The sequence below is a fragment of the Grampus griseus genome (genome assembly GCF_964374135.1).
Source record: "Grampus griseus genome assembly, chromosome: 17".
NCBI lineage: Eukaryota > Metazoa > Chordata > Mammalia > Artiodactyla > Delphinidae > Grampus > Grampus griseus.
Window position 1 is genome coordinate 74,602,800 of NC_139011.1, and position 20,944 is coordinate 74,623,743.

Here is a 20,944-nt window from a genome sequence, read left to right on the forward strand (position 1 = left end):
AGCCCTGTAAAGTAGGAAAATACAACACTTCTTTTAGCACCCCACTTCAACCGTTATTTACTTTCATTTTTGGAAGTTATTTTTGAGGTCTGAACTAAATCTCTTATCCTTAAGCTTGTTTCTTATTTTGTCACCATTCCTTGTGCCATGAGGCTTCAAATTCTTAAAGACTCTTATTAAGTCTTCATCATTTTTTCTCTCCATGGGGGGAAAAATAGTGGCTCCACAAATATTCCCTTATTTTCATCCTTCTGCTGTTTTCCAAAATTTTCCTCCTTTCAGTTATATTTCTCTCAAACCTGATTGGGGCAGGAAGGCTGCAAGTGTGGGGAGCTGGGAGACAGGTGCAGAGGGCAGGGGCTATACGGCAGTTATAGTAGAAACATTTGTTTTGAGGAGTGTCTCCTCGCTTTTACTGATCCTGCTGTTTAAACAGCTATATAGCAAAAAGTGTTATAATAAACAATACTCTTGTTTTACGAGTTTGCTAAGCTCAAGGTAATAGCATCTTTATGTAATGCAATGTAGGACTAGCGTTATATGATTTCCAGTATATTTTCGCATATATTATTTTATTTCATTCTCTCAACTCTTCTTTGAATGATGACTAGTATTATCATTCTCACTGAGGATGACACTCAGAGTGTTGCGCGATTAGCCCAAGGTCACTAGAGCAGAACAAGCACCAGAAGCCAAGATAATATTAGCAGATAATAGTTCTTCTTCACATATTCAAGTATTCATTTGATCTATCAAAATTCCAGCATCAGAAAATAATTTGGACAACCTCCTGGCATTTAGGTGATACAGTAAATGTTTAGGAAGAGTATATTCCCTGCCATCACCATTTGTAGTAAATAAAATAGCGCCCCCCCCAAGATATCCACATCCTAATTCCCCCAAACCTGTGACTATATTACAAGAGGAAATTACGGTGGCAGATGGAATGACATCTGCTAAACAGCCAGCCTTAAAATAAGATTGCCCTGGATCATCCAGTGAGTCCAAGGTAATCCCAAGAGTCCTTTCAACGTGGAAGAGGGGACCGAAGAGTCAGAGTTTTGTGATCTGCGAAGACTAAACCAGGCACTGCTTGCCTTGAAGATGGAAGGGGCCATGAGGCCAGGAAAGCATGAGGCCTTAAAATGCTGAAAAAGGCAAGACGATGGATGTCCAACGAGAGGTTGTTTCCCTGACACCAAATACATGGTGTCTTTTCCAACACCAGTTCTCCAGTTTTCCAACACTAACTAGGGGTCCAGCATGTCAATTCAATTCTGACACCAACTCCCAGGGTTAGCGCAGACCCCACAGACAGAGGGCTCGGTCCCACAGACTGCCCCACTTCAGACTCCAGCCGCGATGGAGTGTCCAGGCTGCCCACGTTCCTGCCTGGATGACTATAAATTCAGGGGTTCACGACCCCTCCTCACAACTCCCAAAACTCAGGAAAACGCTACTTACTATTATCACTTTATTATAAAGGATACAACTCAAGAAGAGCCAAAGAGAGAGATCCTTAGGGCATGGGATGGGGAGGGGGGCCTTCAGAGCTTCCAAGTCCTCTCCAGACAGGCCACTCTCCCAGAACCCCGATGTGCTCACCAACCCGGAAACACTCCAAACCCCCTTGTTTAGGGGTTTAAAATAAAGGTTTCCTTGGGCAAGGGTGCTTGATTAAATCATTGGCCATTAGCAACTAAATTCGATCTCCATCTTCTCAGACTGGGGTGTGGTGGGACTAAAATCTCAACTGTAATCCTTGCTTGGTCTTTCCTGTGACCAACCTCCATCCCAGAGCTATTTTGGAGATCCTCAGGCGTCATCTCATTAGCATGTGAAAGACACTCTTATCACTCAGGAGATTTCAAGGGTTTTAAGAGCTCTGTGCCAGGAACCAGGAGCAAAGGCTAAATATTTTTTATTATACCACCCTCCCCTAAAGCCTCCAAAAAGAAACACAGCACTGCCACCAACACACCTTGATTTTAGCCCATCGAGACCCATTTTGGACTTCTGAGCTCCAGACCAATCTGTGTTATTTTAAGCCACTAGAGATCTGTGGCAATGTGTTAGAGCAGCAACAGGAGACGAATACATTATTTTATAAACATTTACAACAGACTATCACACTCATGTATTTCAGATATTAAAAACATAGGAAGAGCTTTGATTTTTGTTTGTTTTATTTTTTAGTTATTGTATTTATAAAAGATTTTATTTTTCACAGTATTTTTTTTTGTCTTGTATAGCTGCTTATATCAACACAATGCAAAGTGACAGGATACCGACATTTGAAGGAAAATACACTATTTTCCGATCAGATATCAGTTGTCAACCTGGATACAGTGTATTGTTCCTGATAGTTTACAGCCCAGTTCACAAAAATCTTACATGCTTACAATTCAGTTCAGGTGTGAAAAATTTGTTGAAATATGTTGCATATGGAGCATACAATGAGAATTCTTGTGGACACAGCCTGAAGAGATTGGGCTTAAATGTGAATGGATACATGAAAATATGAAATAAAAATGAGAGACTGGAAAAATACTCATTGCAGTAAATGAAGTTGGTAAGGAATTGATGTCACTAAGTATTCTGAAACACACAAAATGAGTATGTATTTTGTATTGTTTATTCAGAATTCAGTGTACTCTCTTTAGATGGGGCTGTATATAGATAATAACCAGAAATCAAGAAACTCATGTTAATTAATTAAACACTATTTTCTGTTGATTGAATTAGAAAACTTTGACTTAACTGTGGGAATCTATAAACTGCAGATAGAGGGAAAAATGAATCCTCTCCATATTATTATACATAGAGACTGATCATCATTCTGTTAAAATGCATTTTGAAAGTACTTGTATCTCTTTCAGCCTGAAAATACAAAGTTTTCAATTATTGTTTTGATGAAAGGGGCATAGATGTTTCTAAGGTAAATGGAGACATAAAGAACTTAGGTTCATAAAACAAGTTGATAATCTGGGATTTTTTAAAAATGACATAAAAAAATAGAGTTTTTAATCTGATCTAAAGAAACATGGATTTTAAAAAATGAATAAAACAGTTAGGCTTAAATTATATCACTTTCCAAAGCAAAACATGACATTGGACTATTCTTTTCTTGTTAAGCATAATTTATTACTTTTGTTGATATTGCTATTACTATTTATATATGTTAAAAATAATAATTCCTAAATTATTAAAAATATAGAATTACGTTTTAAAAAACACTTTAGGATTTACGTGTTTTTGTCTAGATTACTTGATCTTCATAGTTATTATTTAAGATAAGAGAAATCAGTTTTACTTTGTAATTATTTTAAAATTAGAAAATAAATGCTTGAGCTCTGATTTACTCCTTTTTATTTTAAATCCAGAGGCTTAGCTCAGGGCCTGGTATATTTAGAGTCCCCCCAAAATGGTTTTTAACCTATCTTCACCTTATAATTTATGTGTTTTTTTCATAAAAATCAAAATAATGTCACCGATTATCTAATTAACAGTTCAAATTATGTTGAAACCTAACTCAAAGCTAGGCAATGCTAGGCAATTCTAGGCAATGCTAGTCACGAACAATTTCACATCTCCTCTGGTAAAAGCTTACAGGGCCTCTGTATGTGGTTGGCATTTTATGTCCCAACACACATGTCCCCGTGTCAGGGTGAAGAGGAGATGCTATTCAGCCCAGCTTAGCTTGGCAAGCAACATTGGCCAGGAAGAGGAGCTGCCTTCTTATAATTCTTCCTCCCAGAAGGGGTGTCTTTTTGCAATTCATAAATGGCATAAAGGCATCATATGTGCCCTGGCTTTGGACAACAAGAATCTCTTGCTGAGTTCTTTATCTTACTCATCTGAAACCATAGTTACTAGAATTATCTATTGACTATACTAAAAACACATGCTAGTAACTATATAGTTTTATATCTATATAACTAAAATTATATAGTCATGATATAGTTTTATATCTGTATAACTAAAATTATTTTCTCCCAGACATGAATAAATGTTTTCTGAAAATTTCCAATATTATTGGCTCAAAAAGTTTCTCTCTAAATAATCTGGCACAAAGATCACATTTTTCCATAACAATATTATAGGGAAATGGGGCCAACAGGAACTAAAATGGACAAACAATTCATCAAATGGTATGCTCCTCTCTCTGAGTGTCATAAAGTTATAAATAAGCCATAACCTGACATTTGTAAGGTCAAATTTACAGAAGCTAATAGAACTACATCAGCTTCATGGATGGAAAGCTGGAGTTCATTAATGCAAAAGAGGCCTAAGTGACAAACAATCAGACTCTGACTGAGCAGGTCAGCCAGAACTTCTCCTTGGTGAAGGGCTGGAGACACCAGACATGTTCCATTCATTTTTTGTGTGTTGAAAGCAGCAAGATGTTTGGGAAATCAAGACATCCAAACTATGAAAATATTATTAATCTTGGAATTAATCTTGGCTTTTCTCAGTGCCTGCTTGTGGAAGGAGAGAGAGCACTCTCTCACTTCCTCTTCTTATAAGGGTACTAATCCCATCATGAGGGCCCCACCCTCATAACCTCTTCTAAACCTGATCACCTCCCAAAGGCCCCACTTCCAAATACTGTCATAGTGGGGATTAGGGCTTCAAAATATGAATTTTTGGAGGACACAAACCTTGGGTTCATAACACTAAAAAGCCACACTGGCAATCCTCTGGTCATCTCCAACCCAAATGACTGACCAGTCCACATCACAGGTGGTATGATGGGTAAACAATAGAATGAAAAAAAAAAACCTGGGCATGGAGGAGAGAGAATAAATGTTCTCTCCAGGAGTGGAGTGAGGGACATAGTCCTACAGGAGCACTGAATATAAAACCACCTGACTCTGACAGGGGAAATCAGAGACTTCCCAAAAGAGCAGGCTTTTAAGCTAAGACTTGCTATAAATTTAACAAATAAGCATAAATGGTTACCAAGAAGATTAGAGAAGGAAAACATTGTTAGCATAAGGAAGAATGGGCACAAAACTACACAGGTGGAAAAAAATATGGAGGGTCCAAGAATATGCCATGGCTGGACAAGGCTCTGTTTGCAGAGTGAGATCCCAAGAGATGAACCAACTGTGAGGCAGGGGTCAGAGCGTGAATGAGTTTGTAAAGTGAGTCAAGAATCTGGATTTAATCTTACAAGTAGTTTTCAAAAACTGTACCAAGAATTCCTGGAGTTCCATAGAGGTTTTTCAAGTCCTCCAAACACTTTATTCATTCAAGTAGCATTTAAATTGCATTTTTAAACACTTTTTAAAATCTGTAACCAAAAATTACATTAAAAAATATTATCTACCACAATTTAACCCCCAAGGACCATCAGTATAATAACTACAACCAACTTACCTCATTATAGGGTATAGATTTGACTCTTTCTGTGCAATTATTATAACTTCTGATGAAAAAAATCATTGATTAGGAAGTTTGCAAGTGCTGTACTGATCATTTTTAAAAGATTCTATCCTAAGCATATCTACTCAGTTAATATTAAGAAATGCTAAGATGTGTTAAAGCTGCTTTTAGAACTTATATGTCTTTATTTTGTACACATTTTATATTTACAAATGCTACATTTTTTATGTTTTGTGAAGTAAAATAGTTACCTGTAAAACTAGATATGCATTTCTGCCTAAAACTAGGAAATATAAAATAATTGAAGAGCTATCTGGTATGTTGGCTCATTTCAAGAAGAAATGACAAATCAACTTTGCTATCACCTGATCGTTTAACTGGTGTTGATCATGGTGACGATACAAAACAAAATCAATTTACTCTAGTTTTACACAAAATTACTCACAGGCAAAAATACTATGATCCTATTTATTTGTTCTTGAGGTTTATCTTTAGTTGTAATTAAATATCCTAAACTCCACCATGTTTTATGCAGTGAATTTTCCAAAAGAGTTTCCATGATTCATGCTAAATAATAATATCATTTTATAAACAACAGAGTGTGAATGAAAATAAAGCCTTAAACTTCTGTCTGCAAGAACTGAATATTATTTTAAAAAACATGATTTAGGTTTAAATTTGTTGATATTCAAATATTTGAGTATGTCACGTATTGGAAAACCTACATTATCAGGAAGGAGCTTATTAAATTTTCTGCTGTTTACACTCCAAAAATGTCATATGAGTCAGCTACTAGAAAATGCAATCTGCTAATTCAGTCAAGACAAAAGCATCCATTGTTTTTGCTTTATGTGATATTTTCACATGGGCTTATTATTTTGTGGCATGCTTGATACATACTCAATTGTAGAGGAAACCATAATATGGGACTGTACTTGGAATTCCTCAGATCTATTGAAGATTAATGGTATTTTCATTGTTTAGATATCTCAATTTCCAAAGAACAAAATGACATATAGTGATATTTTAGTATAAAGTTTATATTTAGTATAAAGAAATCTGCCAGCAGATTCATTTCCTAGATGGCAGATGGCCACCTTGTAGCTGTGTGCTCACATGGCCTTTCCTCAGTGCGTGCATGTGGAGGGAGAGAGAGAGATTCCTTCTTCTTCTTAGAAGGGCACTAATCCTATATGAATTTCCTGCCTTTATAACCCAATCAAAACCTGATTATGTTACCAAACTCAAAAGCTAGTAATTGAGAGGCAAGTGTCAGTAGAAAGGAAAGATGCTTTAGAAAAGTCTGCAGTCTGGGGAGAAGGTGGACTCATGTCCCAAGACCAACTCTGAAGATTCTGCCAGCCATAACAGTTTTTATAGGGAAAAAAGGAGCGAATCTCAGTGAATCATCAAAGCAGGAGGTTGAATTCTGCATCATTCTCCGTTATGTGCAGACTGGCTGACTCTCTCTTCATGTTATCTTGTCTACATGATCTGCCTACAGGATTGCTAAGGGGGCTGTTGAGGGTAGAGAGCTAGTCATTCTTCAACTACTTAATTCTTCATTCTTACTTCTTTTAATCTAGGAAGAGAATCAACAGGTTAGGCAAGGCATGGTGTGCATTCAGGAGAGTTAGGTTAAACTGCCTAGTGATATCATTCCTGTAGCTAGGTTCTTTTAATTAGAGGGAAACAGAAATGGGCAAATAGGAAAGGGGTAAAAGGACTGCTTTCAATCACCTCCCAAAGGCCCCACCTCCAAATACCATCACACTGGAGATTAGGGCTTCAACATATAAATCTGGGGGGAACACAAGCATTCAGTCTATAACCCCATAACACCATAAAATTTAGCACCCCTCTTGTTATCACCAATCCAACTCACTGCCCAGTCCATATCACAGCAATATGATGGGAAAACAGGATGAAAAAAAACGTTGTTTCCTAAATGTTCTCAAGTAGCCATTTTATTCTAATAGGTGATGATAATAATTAAGAAGCTGTTATCTTTCAAAACAGCCTTGGTCAATGTCACATAAGCTGTCCATTTTGTTAAAGCATGGTCTTTAATTTGCAGATCTTTCTATTATTTGTGATAATTGCAGTGATTTATAGGCTTTTATCACTGTTATTGGTTGACTTGAGTTAGTGTTGATATTAATATTTCAAAGGAAACAAAAGCTAATCATCCTTGATTTTCTAAAACCAAAATACTCTTCCATTAGATAAAGAAGATTATTACCTGTAAGCCTAAATACTGAAACATCCTAACAATAAAATTGTTGTAAAATGATTTTTTTTAAAAATTGCAATGATAACAATGGAAAAATGATTTTCTGGGGGTATGGGTTAAAATTATGAAACTGCTGCATAAGCATATTGGGACTGAACAAATAAATAAATGGGTGGTGGATGGTAGGAATCAGATTTCTCACTGTTGGAGAGGCATTTGTATAAAAGCCAAGGGAATGTGCTAGAATGAACCATGTGGTAATGCATTAGAATCAGTGGCATCAATATGAACTCATGTTGAGTTTATTACAGATGTAGATAGATGGGAAGAGAAATAATGAGAGATATTTTTGTATATACCGTTCATAATTCTGTTCACTGAGGACCTTGAAGCAATCACACTCCTACGGTAACATGCACACCCAGTGCCCAGATCTTGGTTTCTAACCCTATCCTTCAATTAAACAAATCAAGACTCTTTGGAGAAATGACTGATGACTGATTCTAGAGTTGGGGCAGCAAATATCAAGATGATCCTGGAGCATCTTGACATGCCCGAAGGAAAGGAAGTGCTCAAAAAAAAAAGAAAGCCATAAAGAACAGGGCATGTCAAGGGAACACAGGGCCAACCTGCAACCTGAAAATGCTCTCAATGGCCAAATATGAATAGAAGAGGGTCACCAAGTACGAGTAGAAATTATGGCAAAAAGACAGATGCAGCCTAAAGCATAAGCCAGCAGAGTGCTGACCTCCAAAGACAAAGATAAAATCGTGTAAGTTTCTTGAGAGATGAGAAAAGAACTAACAAAGGAAAATAACAGACTGCTCTCAGATTTCTCATCTGCAACAGTGAAAATCGGAAGACAGAGTCTGAGGAAATTGTCCTTGGAATTTTGTGCCTAGCCCAGCATTTATAAATATGTAAGGAAGAAGCAAATCCACCCTCAGATATTTCAGATTCCAGAAGCACACCACTCACCACAATTGACAATTGTTCTGTTTATTTATTTATTTTGGAGGGGCATGGGGGGCAAAGGGAGAGATCAAAATATTCCACCTAAATGAAAAATCTCAAAGGGTAATAATAACATATATGAAACAGGAGTGGATAAAGGATTCTGTGCAACTTACATCAAAATAAATTTTGATAATGTGTTTACAAACTATAAAATCTTTGTCTGCTAAAAATAAAATTTTAAATTATCTGAGAGATTCAGTTGCTGACTTCCACCAAAATGCAGAAGAAACATGAGCAGTTGAAAAATAAACAAAATTTACCACTATTCCTTTCAAGTTTCCAGATTAGTTAAATTACTTAAACCACAAGATTATAAACTGCTATGTACAAAGACCTATTAGTGTTCATACCTGCTTATCTTTGTGAATCAGTCATTTTTCTATTCTGTACAAACAAAAGTCCAAAATAACTTCTTTTTAGGCTGAGACTGATACCAGCCTTCACTATCTATCATTCCTTGTTGTCAGTTTAATATTATAATATATATAAAATATATGAAAATTGTTAGCATTCTTTAAAACAGTCTCACTCTTCTCATGTACTTGCCTCATAATAAGTTCATATTACAGAGTTGAATGTATAGTTTATACTAAAATAGTGCTTTTCTACTTATTTTATATGTAAGTATTTTTTTCAGGGATTTTCCTATTTAAAATATTGGAAAACTCTAGCTGTAGACAAATGATTTTGAGTAGGAAAGTCACATTAACAGGACTGTGCCGTTTAGAAAAAATAATTCTGTGGCAGGGTGGTGAATGGCTGGAAGAGAAGGAAAATACGAGACATAAAATATTATAAGCCATGCAGTATCCTAGCAAGTATTTTGATTCTCAGAGTTACACTTCGTTAAGCATTTACTGTGTACCTGGGATTGTGCCAGGTCCTTCACGCACATTATTCATCTTCTCTTTTTTCTCACAACCAGCCAGGCAGGTGTTAGCACCTTCATTTTAGTGGCCTGGAGCGGGCAAGTGACACGTTCAATCCAGGCTCTTTGCCTGGTACGGCATAGAATTGTTCTCCAGCTATTTTATAGTGCTGTGTATGACTTAAAAAAAAAAAAAAGATTGTAATTCTTTCAGATATGTTATTTACTGCATTTGACGCCTCCATAACACTTAATATAAGAAACTAGTGAGAAATTAATATATATTTGTGGATAGATAAATGAATAAACAATGATAATCAAATCTTGCAAAATTTCCGTGGCATTTTGGTTATTTAGAACAATAAATATTAACTGATTAACGTACTTACTTTCCTAATATATATATTTTTTCTTTTTGCTGTTGCTGTTTGAAATGAGTCCAATTATGTTGCAAAATCCACAATCAAGATTTCAGTAGACTTGTCCTTCTCCATATATTCATATAGTAGTACTTTCTTCTTAGTAAACTGAAACTTCAAAAACAAGTTTTGGATTGAAAATTTATCTTTGTTTGAAGATAGTAAAAGTGAAAAAAGAAAAAAAAACCCCACACATTTGAATGCAGGAAGCCTTTAAGCAATCCTTCTCTTCTGTGCTCTCCCATCCCCCATTCTTCCTGTGAAGTGTCAGAATAAACGTCCCTCTTTTGAACTAAATCACCCACTGTGCGTAGCTGGCGTCATAAGCACAGACATGTATACCTCATAACCTGAGCTCTCACACCTTATCAGAACATTCTCATCTGAAAGGCGAGGGTGTTGGAACCCAGGGTTTTTGTACGTGGTCCTATCATTTAGGGGTAAAGAGAAAAAAAAATGTATCTTCGGGAGGCTGGGGGATGGGCTGGTACAGGTTTGTTTGGGGTTCATTTTGCTTAAGCCTGTTAAGTTCTAATTCATTCTGTGTTCTACCTGATGGTGAGCAAAGCAGCTGAACTCTGTATTTCTTTGTAAGGCTGACATTTCCTTCGCACAATTAAAAATTAAACCTTTTATTAGTCCAGGGAGGCTGAGGTGGAAAACAATAGAAGCTCAGGGAGAGTAATTATTTCTGTTCCACTGTGTAGGATGTTTGAGCTTTTGATTAGTTGCACTCTACAGTGCCTAACAGCTAACCAATCTTGCCATGATTAACAATACATGAGAAGTGTTTTTATCCTAACAGTGTACCACACACCCCAGAAACGTTGGCTTTATATGTTTCTCGGTGATTTCAATCTTGTTTTAAAAATACCTCTCATTTTCTGGGGTGTTTGAAAACGACCATACTATCAACAGCATGGAGTAGGAAGCAGCAGGCATGGCAAGAGGGGAATCACTATAAAATGGATGCAAAAAGCTGTGGGTTGTACACCATTAAGCATTCTCAGTGTGTTTCTAATGAGCTTATGATGGCCTTACCGAATTGCTGTTTCTACTCCAGCCCAGTAAATTACAGTATGCCCAAATTAAATCACAGGGACTCAGTAGAAGCCAGAATTCATCAGGGTTCACATTTGTAAGAATTAAAAAATCATACTTAATCATATTTAAGTATGTCCACTGTCTCCAGAGTTTTAGGCTCACTTTCTTCCCCCAGATATTTGGGTGCTAGAGGGATACGTAGTTGGTTCACACTCAAGGCGCATTTTTATTCCATTTCCTACTTTATGCAAGTACAATTCTTACTTCACTTCTGATCATTCCAAACCACTTGCAGGGTGAATGCTGAGGTTGAATTCCAAGTCAATAATCTCTATGAAGCAGTAAGATTATAGTTATCACGTTTGTAGACGTTAGTTACTAAATATGTGTAGCTTTCTCTTGGACCTTAAAGTGTTCTAAAAGCTGGGATTTGGTAAATTAATATTATTAGATAGCAATAATTTACGTGATTCAAAACTGTTCTTTAAAAGCCTTGAGGAAAAACTACATGTGTCATCTGCTGTGTGAATGAATGGCCTTGTTGTATAGATAAAAGAAGCCACGTCACCTAGATAGGCTTTCAAGAATAAAAAAATAAAATGCTACTAAGGTTTGACCTGGGAGAAATAAAATTTAAGGAAATTGAGAAAATCACTACTTTTAAAAATTATTTCTCACAACTATTATGTCAGGAGATTAATACACCATCTGTTGTCTAAGGGTTAAAGAAACATTACAAACATTAACTAATTTGGTTTCACAGTCTTTCTTTTCTAAGTTTCATTGCTGCACAAACACTTGGTTTTGGCTATACAGGAAGAAAAAAAATGCCCCAAAGAGTACTTAAGTGGAATTGACTCCTAGTTTCCATTTTCTAAAACCAGATGGCATAATCCCTGCCCATTAATGTATTAATTGGTTATCATGTTACTGGAGGAGGGTCAAATTAGGCTATTTAATTTATTGGGGGAAATAAAATTGCTCTTTCCTTCCCACAGAATCCAGCTTTCATCCCGCCCAGCCTCTCCCCATCTGGCTCAAACCACTCTCTGCTTCTCACAGAGAGCAGCTTAACAACAGGACTTTATACAGTTATAAATAAATAATCCAGGTTCTCGTTCCTAAAATGGAACGCAGTGCAGAGCTGGTGGAGAAGTTGGCATGCTGTATCCTGCATATGTGAAGCATCATCTTTGATTAGCACAGACAGGAGATCGGAAAGCCATGAAACACTTTTGAAACCTTGATAGGAAGTGACTCTCTCTGGATGCAGATTTATTGATACTGACAACATTGTTTTTTCTCAAATTTTAAAAAAGTGAAAGTACCTTGTACATGGAAAAATACAGAAACCAAATGAATAATGAAAAAACAACAGCTCAGTAGAACTGAGTGTCCCAGCTCCTGAAAGAACCAGTGTGTGGGGAGAAAAGGAGAGAGAAAGAGAAAAAAAGGAAGGGGGGAAGCATAGGGAGGAAGAATGGAAAGGTTAAATACAAAATGCTTTCAGTGGAGGGAGTTTTTAAAAAATAAATATCTTATATAATTTTCAAGTGTTTGCAAAAACCCGGTCCTTGGGTTCATCTATTTCTTTAAATGGAAAGCCTACGATTTTCAGCAACATTAGCCTGAAACCTGCAATCTTTGGGGAAATATCATCTCACAATGACTCTACATACCTATACTGGCCAAGGAAAGAGAGTGACGTAAAAGTGAATCCCCTCCCCCCAAAAGAAAGAAAGTAAAAAAAAAGAGAAAAAAAGGCCCTAAAACATAGCAATATTTACAAATGTCGAAGTTTCTTGATTTTTGTTGTTGTTAAGAAAAAAAGAGAGTATTTATCAAACCCTCCCAAATTTATTTGTGGTTAAGTCAAAAATAGAGTCAATGAATGGCAGAATTACAAGAAAATCCCAGTTCTGTTATTCAGTCTTCCTCGACATCATCAAACCCTCTCTTTCCTGACACCACAGGGAGAGCTGGAAATCGCTCTCCACTTTAGAAGTGACAATGTTTAGTCCAGGTTCAGGAGGCTGTCCTGTCCCTTCCAGAGCTGTATCCCCAGAGGAGGACATTCACCTCTGGGGCTGAAAGGGCTCTTCTAGACGCTGCTCGCCAGCTCCAGGCTCCTGGAACAGGCTTTCTAGGCCAAAGACAAGATTTTCCTTCATCCTTTATGACTGTTCTGTCACAGTAAACACACTCTGAACAAGCAGACCTTCTACTACATCCTTCCACTGGGATAAAAACCCCAAGTTAACTTTCTCCTAGTCAGGGCAGTGCACAAGAGTTGGTCCTTGAAGGAGCCCAGTGCTGGCTTAGAACCACCATGTTTACCACAACAAAGAAAACCACAGTCTGGGTGGAGGGGAGGGTCAAGGGCCACTCAGGTGCTATGGAAAGGATGGTACCTCTGGTGGGGATCTTTGATCCAAGTATGGCCATGACCATCTGCATAGTATAATCCTTAAGGACAAAGGTGGAAAAGGTGGAAAAGATGGATATGAAAAATATGAGAGACACAGGCTACTTCCTCCTTCCCTCCCTCAACATATGTGACATCTCCTTTGGAATTTCATGGGTGGAGATTGAGTTCCCTGCACATGGTGGGTGCTCTGTAATTGTAGGTCATTGTTTCCATGACCTGCCACAGGATGTGGGGTTGTACCGGGAGGGGGTATACCGTTTTTAAACCCTTCAGGTGATCAAAAATATTATTATTCATCCGGATGTTGAAAAGATATTGGAATGGCAAGAGAATAACAGTGTAGAAGACAAGCAGTATCTTTTAAAAAGTGAAAAATAATGCAATGAAAAGAGCTTAGCAGTTGCCACCAAAGAAATACATTAAGAAGTGATATGAGATTTTAGAAGCTATAATATTTGTTAAATGAACCTTTCTTTGACATAATCATGATATAACCTCTATTATAGGATTCAGAGGAGTTATTTGGTCTGAAGGAGCACCTATGTGAGGTAGAGACTGTTGGTCCAGGAAACTGTTATCCAGACATGAAAGAATAAACAAGCTGGTGGACACACAGCAAGAGAGGACCATGGCAGCCTGCCCTCATCACTCACTGCATCTTGATTGGACCCTGAGCTCACTGCCAAGGTTAACATTATTCTTGTTAGACCCTGAGCCAAGAGTCAAAGAGCCAGCCATGCCTTCACTCTTGGGTTCTACAATATTTGATTCTATCTAAACCCCTTAAGACAAAGAGAAAACATTGACTGGGGACACAACTTAGAGGATACAGGAAGATGCGGGCACAGATGGATGGATAACATAATGATGACAGGGGCTAAGACTAGATTTTTTTAACGGGACACCAAAAGATCCCATGTGCATGTCCACCTCATCCTTTAACTTCCCACAACCTATGTACAATATAATGGAATCGGATCTGGCTTTGAGGGATCTGAAGGAAATGACTTTGTTCTCTGAGTTCAGTTCTCTCATCTATAAAACCTGGGAAAATACCTGCCTCGTATGGATATTTGAAGAATTGAATAAAATAAAGGTACGCAAATATGCTATTGCTTTGCCTAAGTTTAGTGGGGTGGCTGGTAGGTACCATTTACTCGTCTTTCTCACCCTGAAGTAGAGCCCTTATTTAGGAAAAGAAGAAGAAAACTTCCTCTCTCTTCAGAACAAGGCTCTGGCGCTTCTCAGAAAATGAATTTGGTAAGCGTGATTTTTAAAAAAAAAAACTTACTGGATACCGATATCAATTTATAACAGTTAAGAAAGGCTCAGCATCACTTGGGGCAGTTTAATACTCAATGTCAAAGACAACATGAGTTTGGAACTTTAAAGAAGAGAAACTGTTGGTACATAATTTAATCTAGTTCTCAAGTGCTTACATTTTAATCTGGACTGTTTAAACACCACTTATGAGACTATAGGGACTTTAAACCGCATCACAAATCACAGAATGAAGCACTTTATTTTTCAGGCAACTTTATTAAAGTGAGGCGGTTGAATGACAAGTGAGTGGAGTAATCATGAAAACATTTTTTGTGATTAAGATGGATGACAGTACACCTGCTTAAACAGTACTGTTGGATGGGCAGGTTATCCTTCTTAGAAAGATTTCATCTCTGGAATGTTCCTCCCTCTTCAGATAAGACTCTGGTTTCTGATTCAGGTAAAGCATGTTTTGTTTTAGGTGTGTTTTGGTGCTTGAAAACAAAAGTTTAGACATATCACAAGAAATGTCTAAGATAACTGCTCACTCAGATAACTTCTTAAAGGAGGAAACAAGCAAATATGCAAAGGTCAATTTTCTGTCTGTTTAGAAGTATCTCAGAGAGAGGACCAAGTTCAATTAATTTCAATTGAGTGATTGTGTGTAATGCCATTTATGTAAAAACAGAGATACAAAAGTTTTAAATTCTGTACACACATATATATACATAAATTATAAGAAGTAAAGATTATGAAAGGCATATATCAAACCCTGGTACCTTTGGAAAGCACTGGAATTTTGGTGTTGGGAAAAGGAGAAGGACTACAGGGAAATAATGGCTGGACTCAACTGTGATGAGATAAGTTTTCTATTTGAAAGCTGGGAATCACTAAAATCGCTTTTGCTGAATTCTAGCTGTGAAACAAACAAGCTAAAAAATTCAAATATTCTGGCAGGGGAGTTAAGAAGATTTCATTTTAGAAATCAAAATTATACATGAAACTGGAAAAATCAGATTCAGTTTGGCACTGTGTGCCTACTAGTTAGTTAGAATGAGATTGCTTATATTATTGTAAAATATGAATAGGCTGATAAGCTAATAGTTTTTGACGGAAAAGAGTATCGGTAGAGTAGAATTTGCAAAATACTAATGGGTTTGTAACAAAGCTTGCTTTTCTAATCTGTAGTAAACTAAGAACAGTATAGGCAATGCAGTGAGTTTTTCATAAATTTATTTTTTAAAGGATATTCTTTATTCTCAGAATATTTTCATCCTATTTGTGTTACAAAAGCTTTCTTTTATAAATGGATGGCACTAGAAGATAGTAATCTATTTTGTTTCCTAATATCCTTGCTTGGTAAAATAGAAATTGAGCAAACTTTTATTAGTGCCTTTATTAGATGTTTATGAACTTAGAATTGGTCTTGGTGGATTGAAAGTTTATCATTATGAAATGTCTCTCTTCATCTCAGCAATGATTCTAGCCTAAGCGTCCACTTTTTATGCTTAGTACAGCTATGTTAGTTCACTTATAGTGTTAGCCTACTATATATTTTCCCATTCTTTGTCTTTCAACTTTTCTGTTTTCTTGTCTTTAAGGTGTGTCTCTAGTAACAGTATACATTTAAACTTGTTTCTGTATAACCTCTATGACAGTATCTATCTTTTAATTAGAGTATTTATTTATTTATTTAATTTTTTTAACATCTTTATTGGAGTATAATTACTTTACAATGTGTGTTAGTTTCTGCTTTATATCAGAGTGAATCAGCTATACATATACATATATCCCCATATCTCCTCCCTCTTGCGTCTCCCTCCCACCCTCCCTATCCCACCCCTCTAGGTGGTCACAAAGCACTGAGCTGATCTCCCTGTGCTATGCGGCTGCTTCCCATTAGCTATCTATTTTACGTTTGGTAGTGTATATATGTCCATGCCACTCTCACTTCGTCCCAGCTTACCCTTCCCCCTCCCCTTTACACTTGATATATTTACTGAAGTATTTGTGCTAAATCTACATCATCCTACTTGGTTTCTAGTTTTCCAACTCTTCTCGGTTCTCTTTTACCCTCTTCTGTGCCTTCTTTTAGAAAAACATCAGGAACGTTTTGTTCAGTTTTTTTCCTTATTAACTGTTGGTTTTACATTCTTTTATTTTTTACTTTAGTCATTACCCTAGAGAACAGAACATTTATTCTCGACTTATTAAAGATGACTATAAATTAGTACTTGTATAGCCTCTCAGATAATGAAAGATCTTGGAATATTTTAAATTCTTTTACCTTCTCACAGCTTTTCTGCTATTGTTTTCACATAATTTATTTCACCTGTAAACTTTGGTTTGGCTTCTCCTCAAGACAGATCCTGGGACAACAATTAGAGTTCAGAGAGTTTATGTGGAAAGTGATCGAGTGGAAAGGGAGAAAAGTCATAAAGTATCTTAATGATCAGGTCATAGTTTGGGGGCTTAAATGTGTGAGGGGCTGTACTGGGTTGACTGGTGGCCTCCCAAAAGATATGTCTATGTCCTTACCCCAGGAATTGGTGCATGTGACCTTATTTGGAAAAAAACTCTTTGCAGATGTAACTAATATAAAGATGTGGAAATGAGGAAATCATTCTAGAATAGGGCAGACCTTAAATCCAATGACAAGTCCTTTAAGAAACAGAAGAGAAGACACACAATGCGGAGAAGAATGCTCTGTGAATATGGAGGTAGAGGCTAGAATTATGCAGCCACAAGCCAAGGAACACCTGAAGAGACCTGATGCTGGAAGAAGCAGAGTAGGGTTCTCCTCTGGAGTATTCACAGGAAGCGTGGCCATGCCGGCACCTTGATTTAGAATGTCTCGTTTCCAGAACTGTGAGAGATTAAATTTCTGTTATTTTAAGCCACCAAGTTCATAGTAATTTGTTACAGTAGCCCTAGGAAACTAACACTTATACTGAGAAATGGAGTCCTGCTGTAACAAAAGCCTAAAAATGTGGGCAAAGGACATAGCATGGAAGAAGCTTAAGAAGTATGATAGAAAAAGCCTAGATTGCCTTGAAAAGAATGTTGGCAGAACTAGGCATGAGCATTAAGGCAGTTCTGGTAAAAGCTCAGAAGGAAATGAAGAGCATGTTTCCTAAAGGGAAACTAAACTAAGGGAAAACTAAAGGGAAGGTAGTCCGTGTTATATAGCAGTAGAAAACTTGGCTGAATTATATTGTCGGAAACAATATAATTGGAAAGTAGTCTGGAAAATAGAACTTATCAGTGATGAAACTGGGTATTTAGCGGAACAGATTTCCAATCATAGTGTTGAGGGTGTGGCCTGGTTTCTCCTTGCAGTTTATGGTAGAATATGAGAGGAAACAGATAAATTGCCAAGCAAAATGGAACCAGCACTTGATGATTTTGGAGGTTCTTGGTCTATTCAGACTACAAAGGATGCTAAAATTAAGTAATGCATGGTTGAGAAAGTGTGCCCTAGAAGGAAGGTCAAGGGTGTGACTGGACTGTATGGCTGAAGGCATGAGGCAGGTGACAACCATCTCGGCAGAAACCAAGGATAGATGGAGTCTTCCAGGAAAGATCTAAGGAGGACCTTGTCCTTGTCAATGTTGTAGACTCCCATGACAGAAATGGGGGATCTATAAGGTGTTGGAGAATGTTATAATAGCAGAAACACTGTCAACTTGGGGTGAAAGGGGCAAAAGCAAGACAAAAAGAAAGCACTGTCAGATTTCCAAATTTCCTCAGGTGGGAAGTGGGCTGATTGAGCCACTCACCTGAAAACATATGCTACCCTTCAAGAAAAAGGAAGAATAACTCTGAGGATAAAGGCCAGCAGAGCCACTGTGGGCCCAGAGGGTGAAGCCTAGAGCCACAGAGAATTATTCTCAGATTTCAGGTTAATGGAATTTTTCTGATGGGTTTCTAACTTGCTTGGACCTGGTGATTCCTTTGTTCCTTCCAATTTCTCCCTTTCAGAATGGGAATGTCTATGCCTCTCCTACCATTTTATTGTGGAAGTAGAATTTTTCCAATTAAGGCTCACAAATGGAGAGGAATTTTCCCTCAGGATGAATCATATCTCAGAGTGTCACCCATATCTGATATAGATGATTTAGATGAGGAGATTTAGGACTGTTTGAGCTGATGATATTTAGATCAGATTTTAGGCTCCGAGTTGATGTGCAATGGGTTGTAGTCCTTCTCACGTTTCTTTTTTTATATATTTGCATGTTTTAAATTTTTAATTGAAATATAGTTGATTTACAATGTTTCAGTAGTACAGCAAAGTGATTGAGCTATACGTAAATATATACATATATATTTTCTTTTTCAGATTTTTTTCCATTATAGGTTATTACAAGATGTTAAATATAGTTCCCTGTGCTCTACGGTAGGTCCTTGTTGTTTATCTATTTCTTCTTGCATTTCTGTGATTCCATCAGGGGTCATTTTCCTTCTGAAAGAGCGTTTCATATATTTTAATATTGCTCAAAATGGCAAAAAACTCTTTCAGTATTTGTTTGGGCGAAGGTATGTTTACTTCATCTTTTTTTTTAAAACAATATCTTGGCTGAGCAAAGGTTGGCAGTTATTTTTGTTAGCCACTTTCAAGATGACATTTTATTTTCCCCTGACTTTCATCCTTTGTTTGAAATGTTAGCTAACAGTCTTATTTTTGTTCCAGTATTATTGTTGTTACTTTTCTCTAGATATTTTTAAACTCTTTGTGTTTGGTTTTCAGCATTTTATAAACGCCTAGGTATGTTTTCTCTTTATTCTGCATGAGTTCCATAGTACTTCTTGAATCTGTAGCTCGGTATCTTTCTTCAGTTTTGTAAAGTTTTCAGCAAGTGTTTCTTCAAGTATTACTTATATTCCATTCTTTCTCCTCTCAAGGTGGAATTCCAATGATATGTTCATTAGATTTTGCCTCTGTATCTTATGTGATTTTGATTCTTTTTTCTATACTTCCCATCTTTCTATGTTCTCGTATCTGGATATTTTCTACTCACCTATATGCCAGTTCCTAAATCCTGCACCTATTCTGCTGTTTAAATCATTTATTACATTTTAAATTTCAATTAGTGTATTTTTCAGTACCAAAGTATGCATTTCTTTTATTACTAATTCTAATTTTTTGGTAAAATTCAGATAACCAGATGCAGAATTTTATCAGAGAAACGTAGTCTATAAAACTATTATGTTCTACTCTGTTTCTGCTATCTTCAGTACTTGGATCATATGGTGATCTGTTTCTGCTGTTCATTTTTTCTCTTTATTTCCAGTCATTTGGTCCTGACATTGTGTGAAGCTCTGGATTTTCCTTCAGAGAGGGTTTGCTTTACTTCTGACAAGCAGTTAGTATAAACACTGATCTCCTTAATCCAGTCAAGGTTTTTAGTCTGCGTGAGAGCTGCTGTAGACCCTCTGCTTTTATTCCTAAGGTGTAGCCTTTCATACGGTTTGACAGGAATCCTGGGATCTTTTCCTACTTAGTGAGCCTTTTTCTTTTCTCTTCCTCTGACTACTGAGACTGTTGAAAATTCTGCTGAAATTTCTAAACTGAAGCTTTCTGCTTGTCTTTTCAGCTTCTCACTTGATGCAGTTTAGGAATTAGAAACTACCAAAAGGGGACAAGAAGCAGAGAATGTAGGGCTTGCTTCAAAGCATTTCTCTTTCTCTGAAATCTTGGCCCTTTAAAACCTGTTTGTATACAATTGTTCTTCTCCTACTCATAAAACAGCTATTTGTTTGTTTGTGTTTATCCAGTTTTTTTTGTTTGTTTGTTTTTTGTTTTTGTTTTTTTGCGGTACCCGGGCCTCTCACTGTTGCGGTCTCTCCCATTGCGGAGCACATCTCCGGACGCGCAGGCTCAGCAGCCATGGCTCACGGGCCCAGCCGCTCCGTGGCATGTGGGATCTTCCCGGACCAGGGCACGAACCCGCGTCCCCTGCATCAGCAGGCGGAATCTCAACCACTGCGCCACCAGGGAAGCCCTATCCAGTTTTTATTTAGGTATTTTTGGCAGGATCTTTGGTCTAAAACAAGTGACACTCTTAGAGCCAGAAGCCAGATTATTGTTTTAAGGTAGAAATACCAATTTATTATTTGGTTGCAGTAAATAATACAGCAGTAAGTGTGGGCACACTTTTTACTGAGAGTGTCAGAGGTTTTACTTCCCTGTAATTATTAATACTCTAGGTGTATATGCCAGACTTTTTATGAAGGTAGAAATAATACAGGAGTAAAAGGTCTGAAGACTCAACAGCTTATTATTA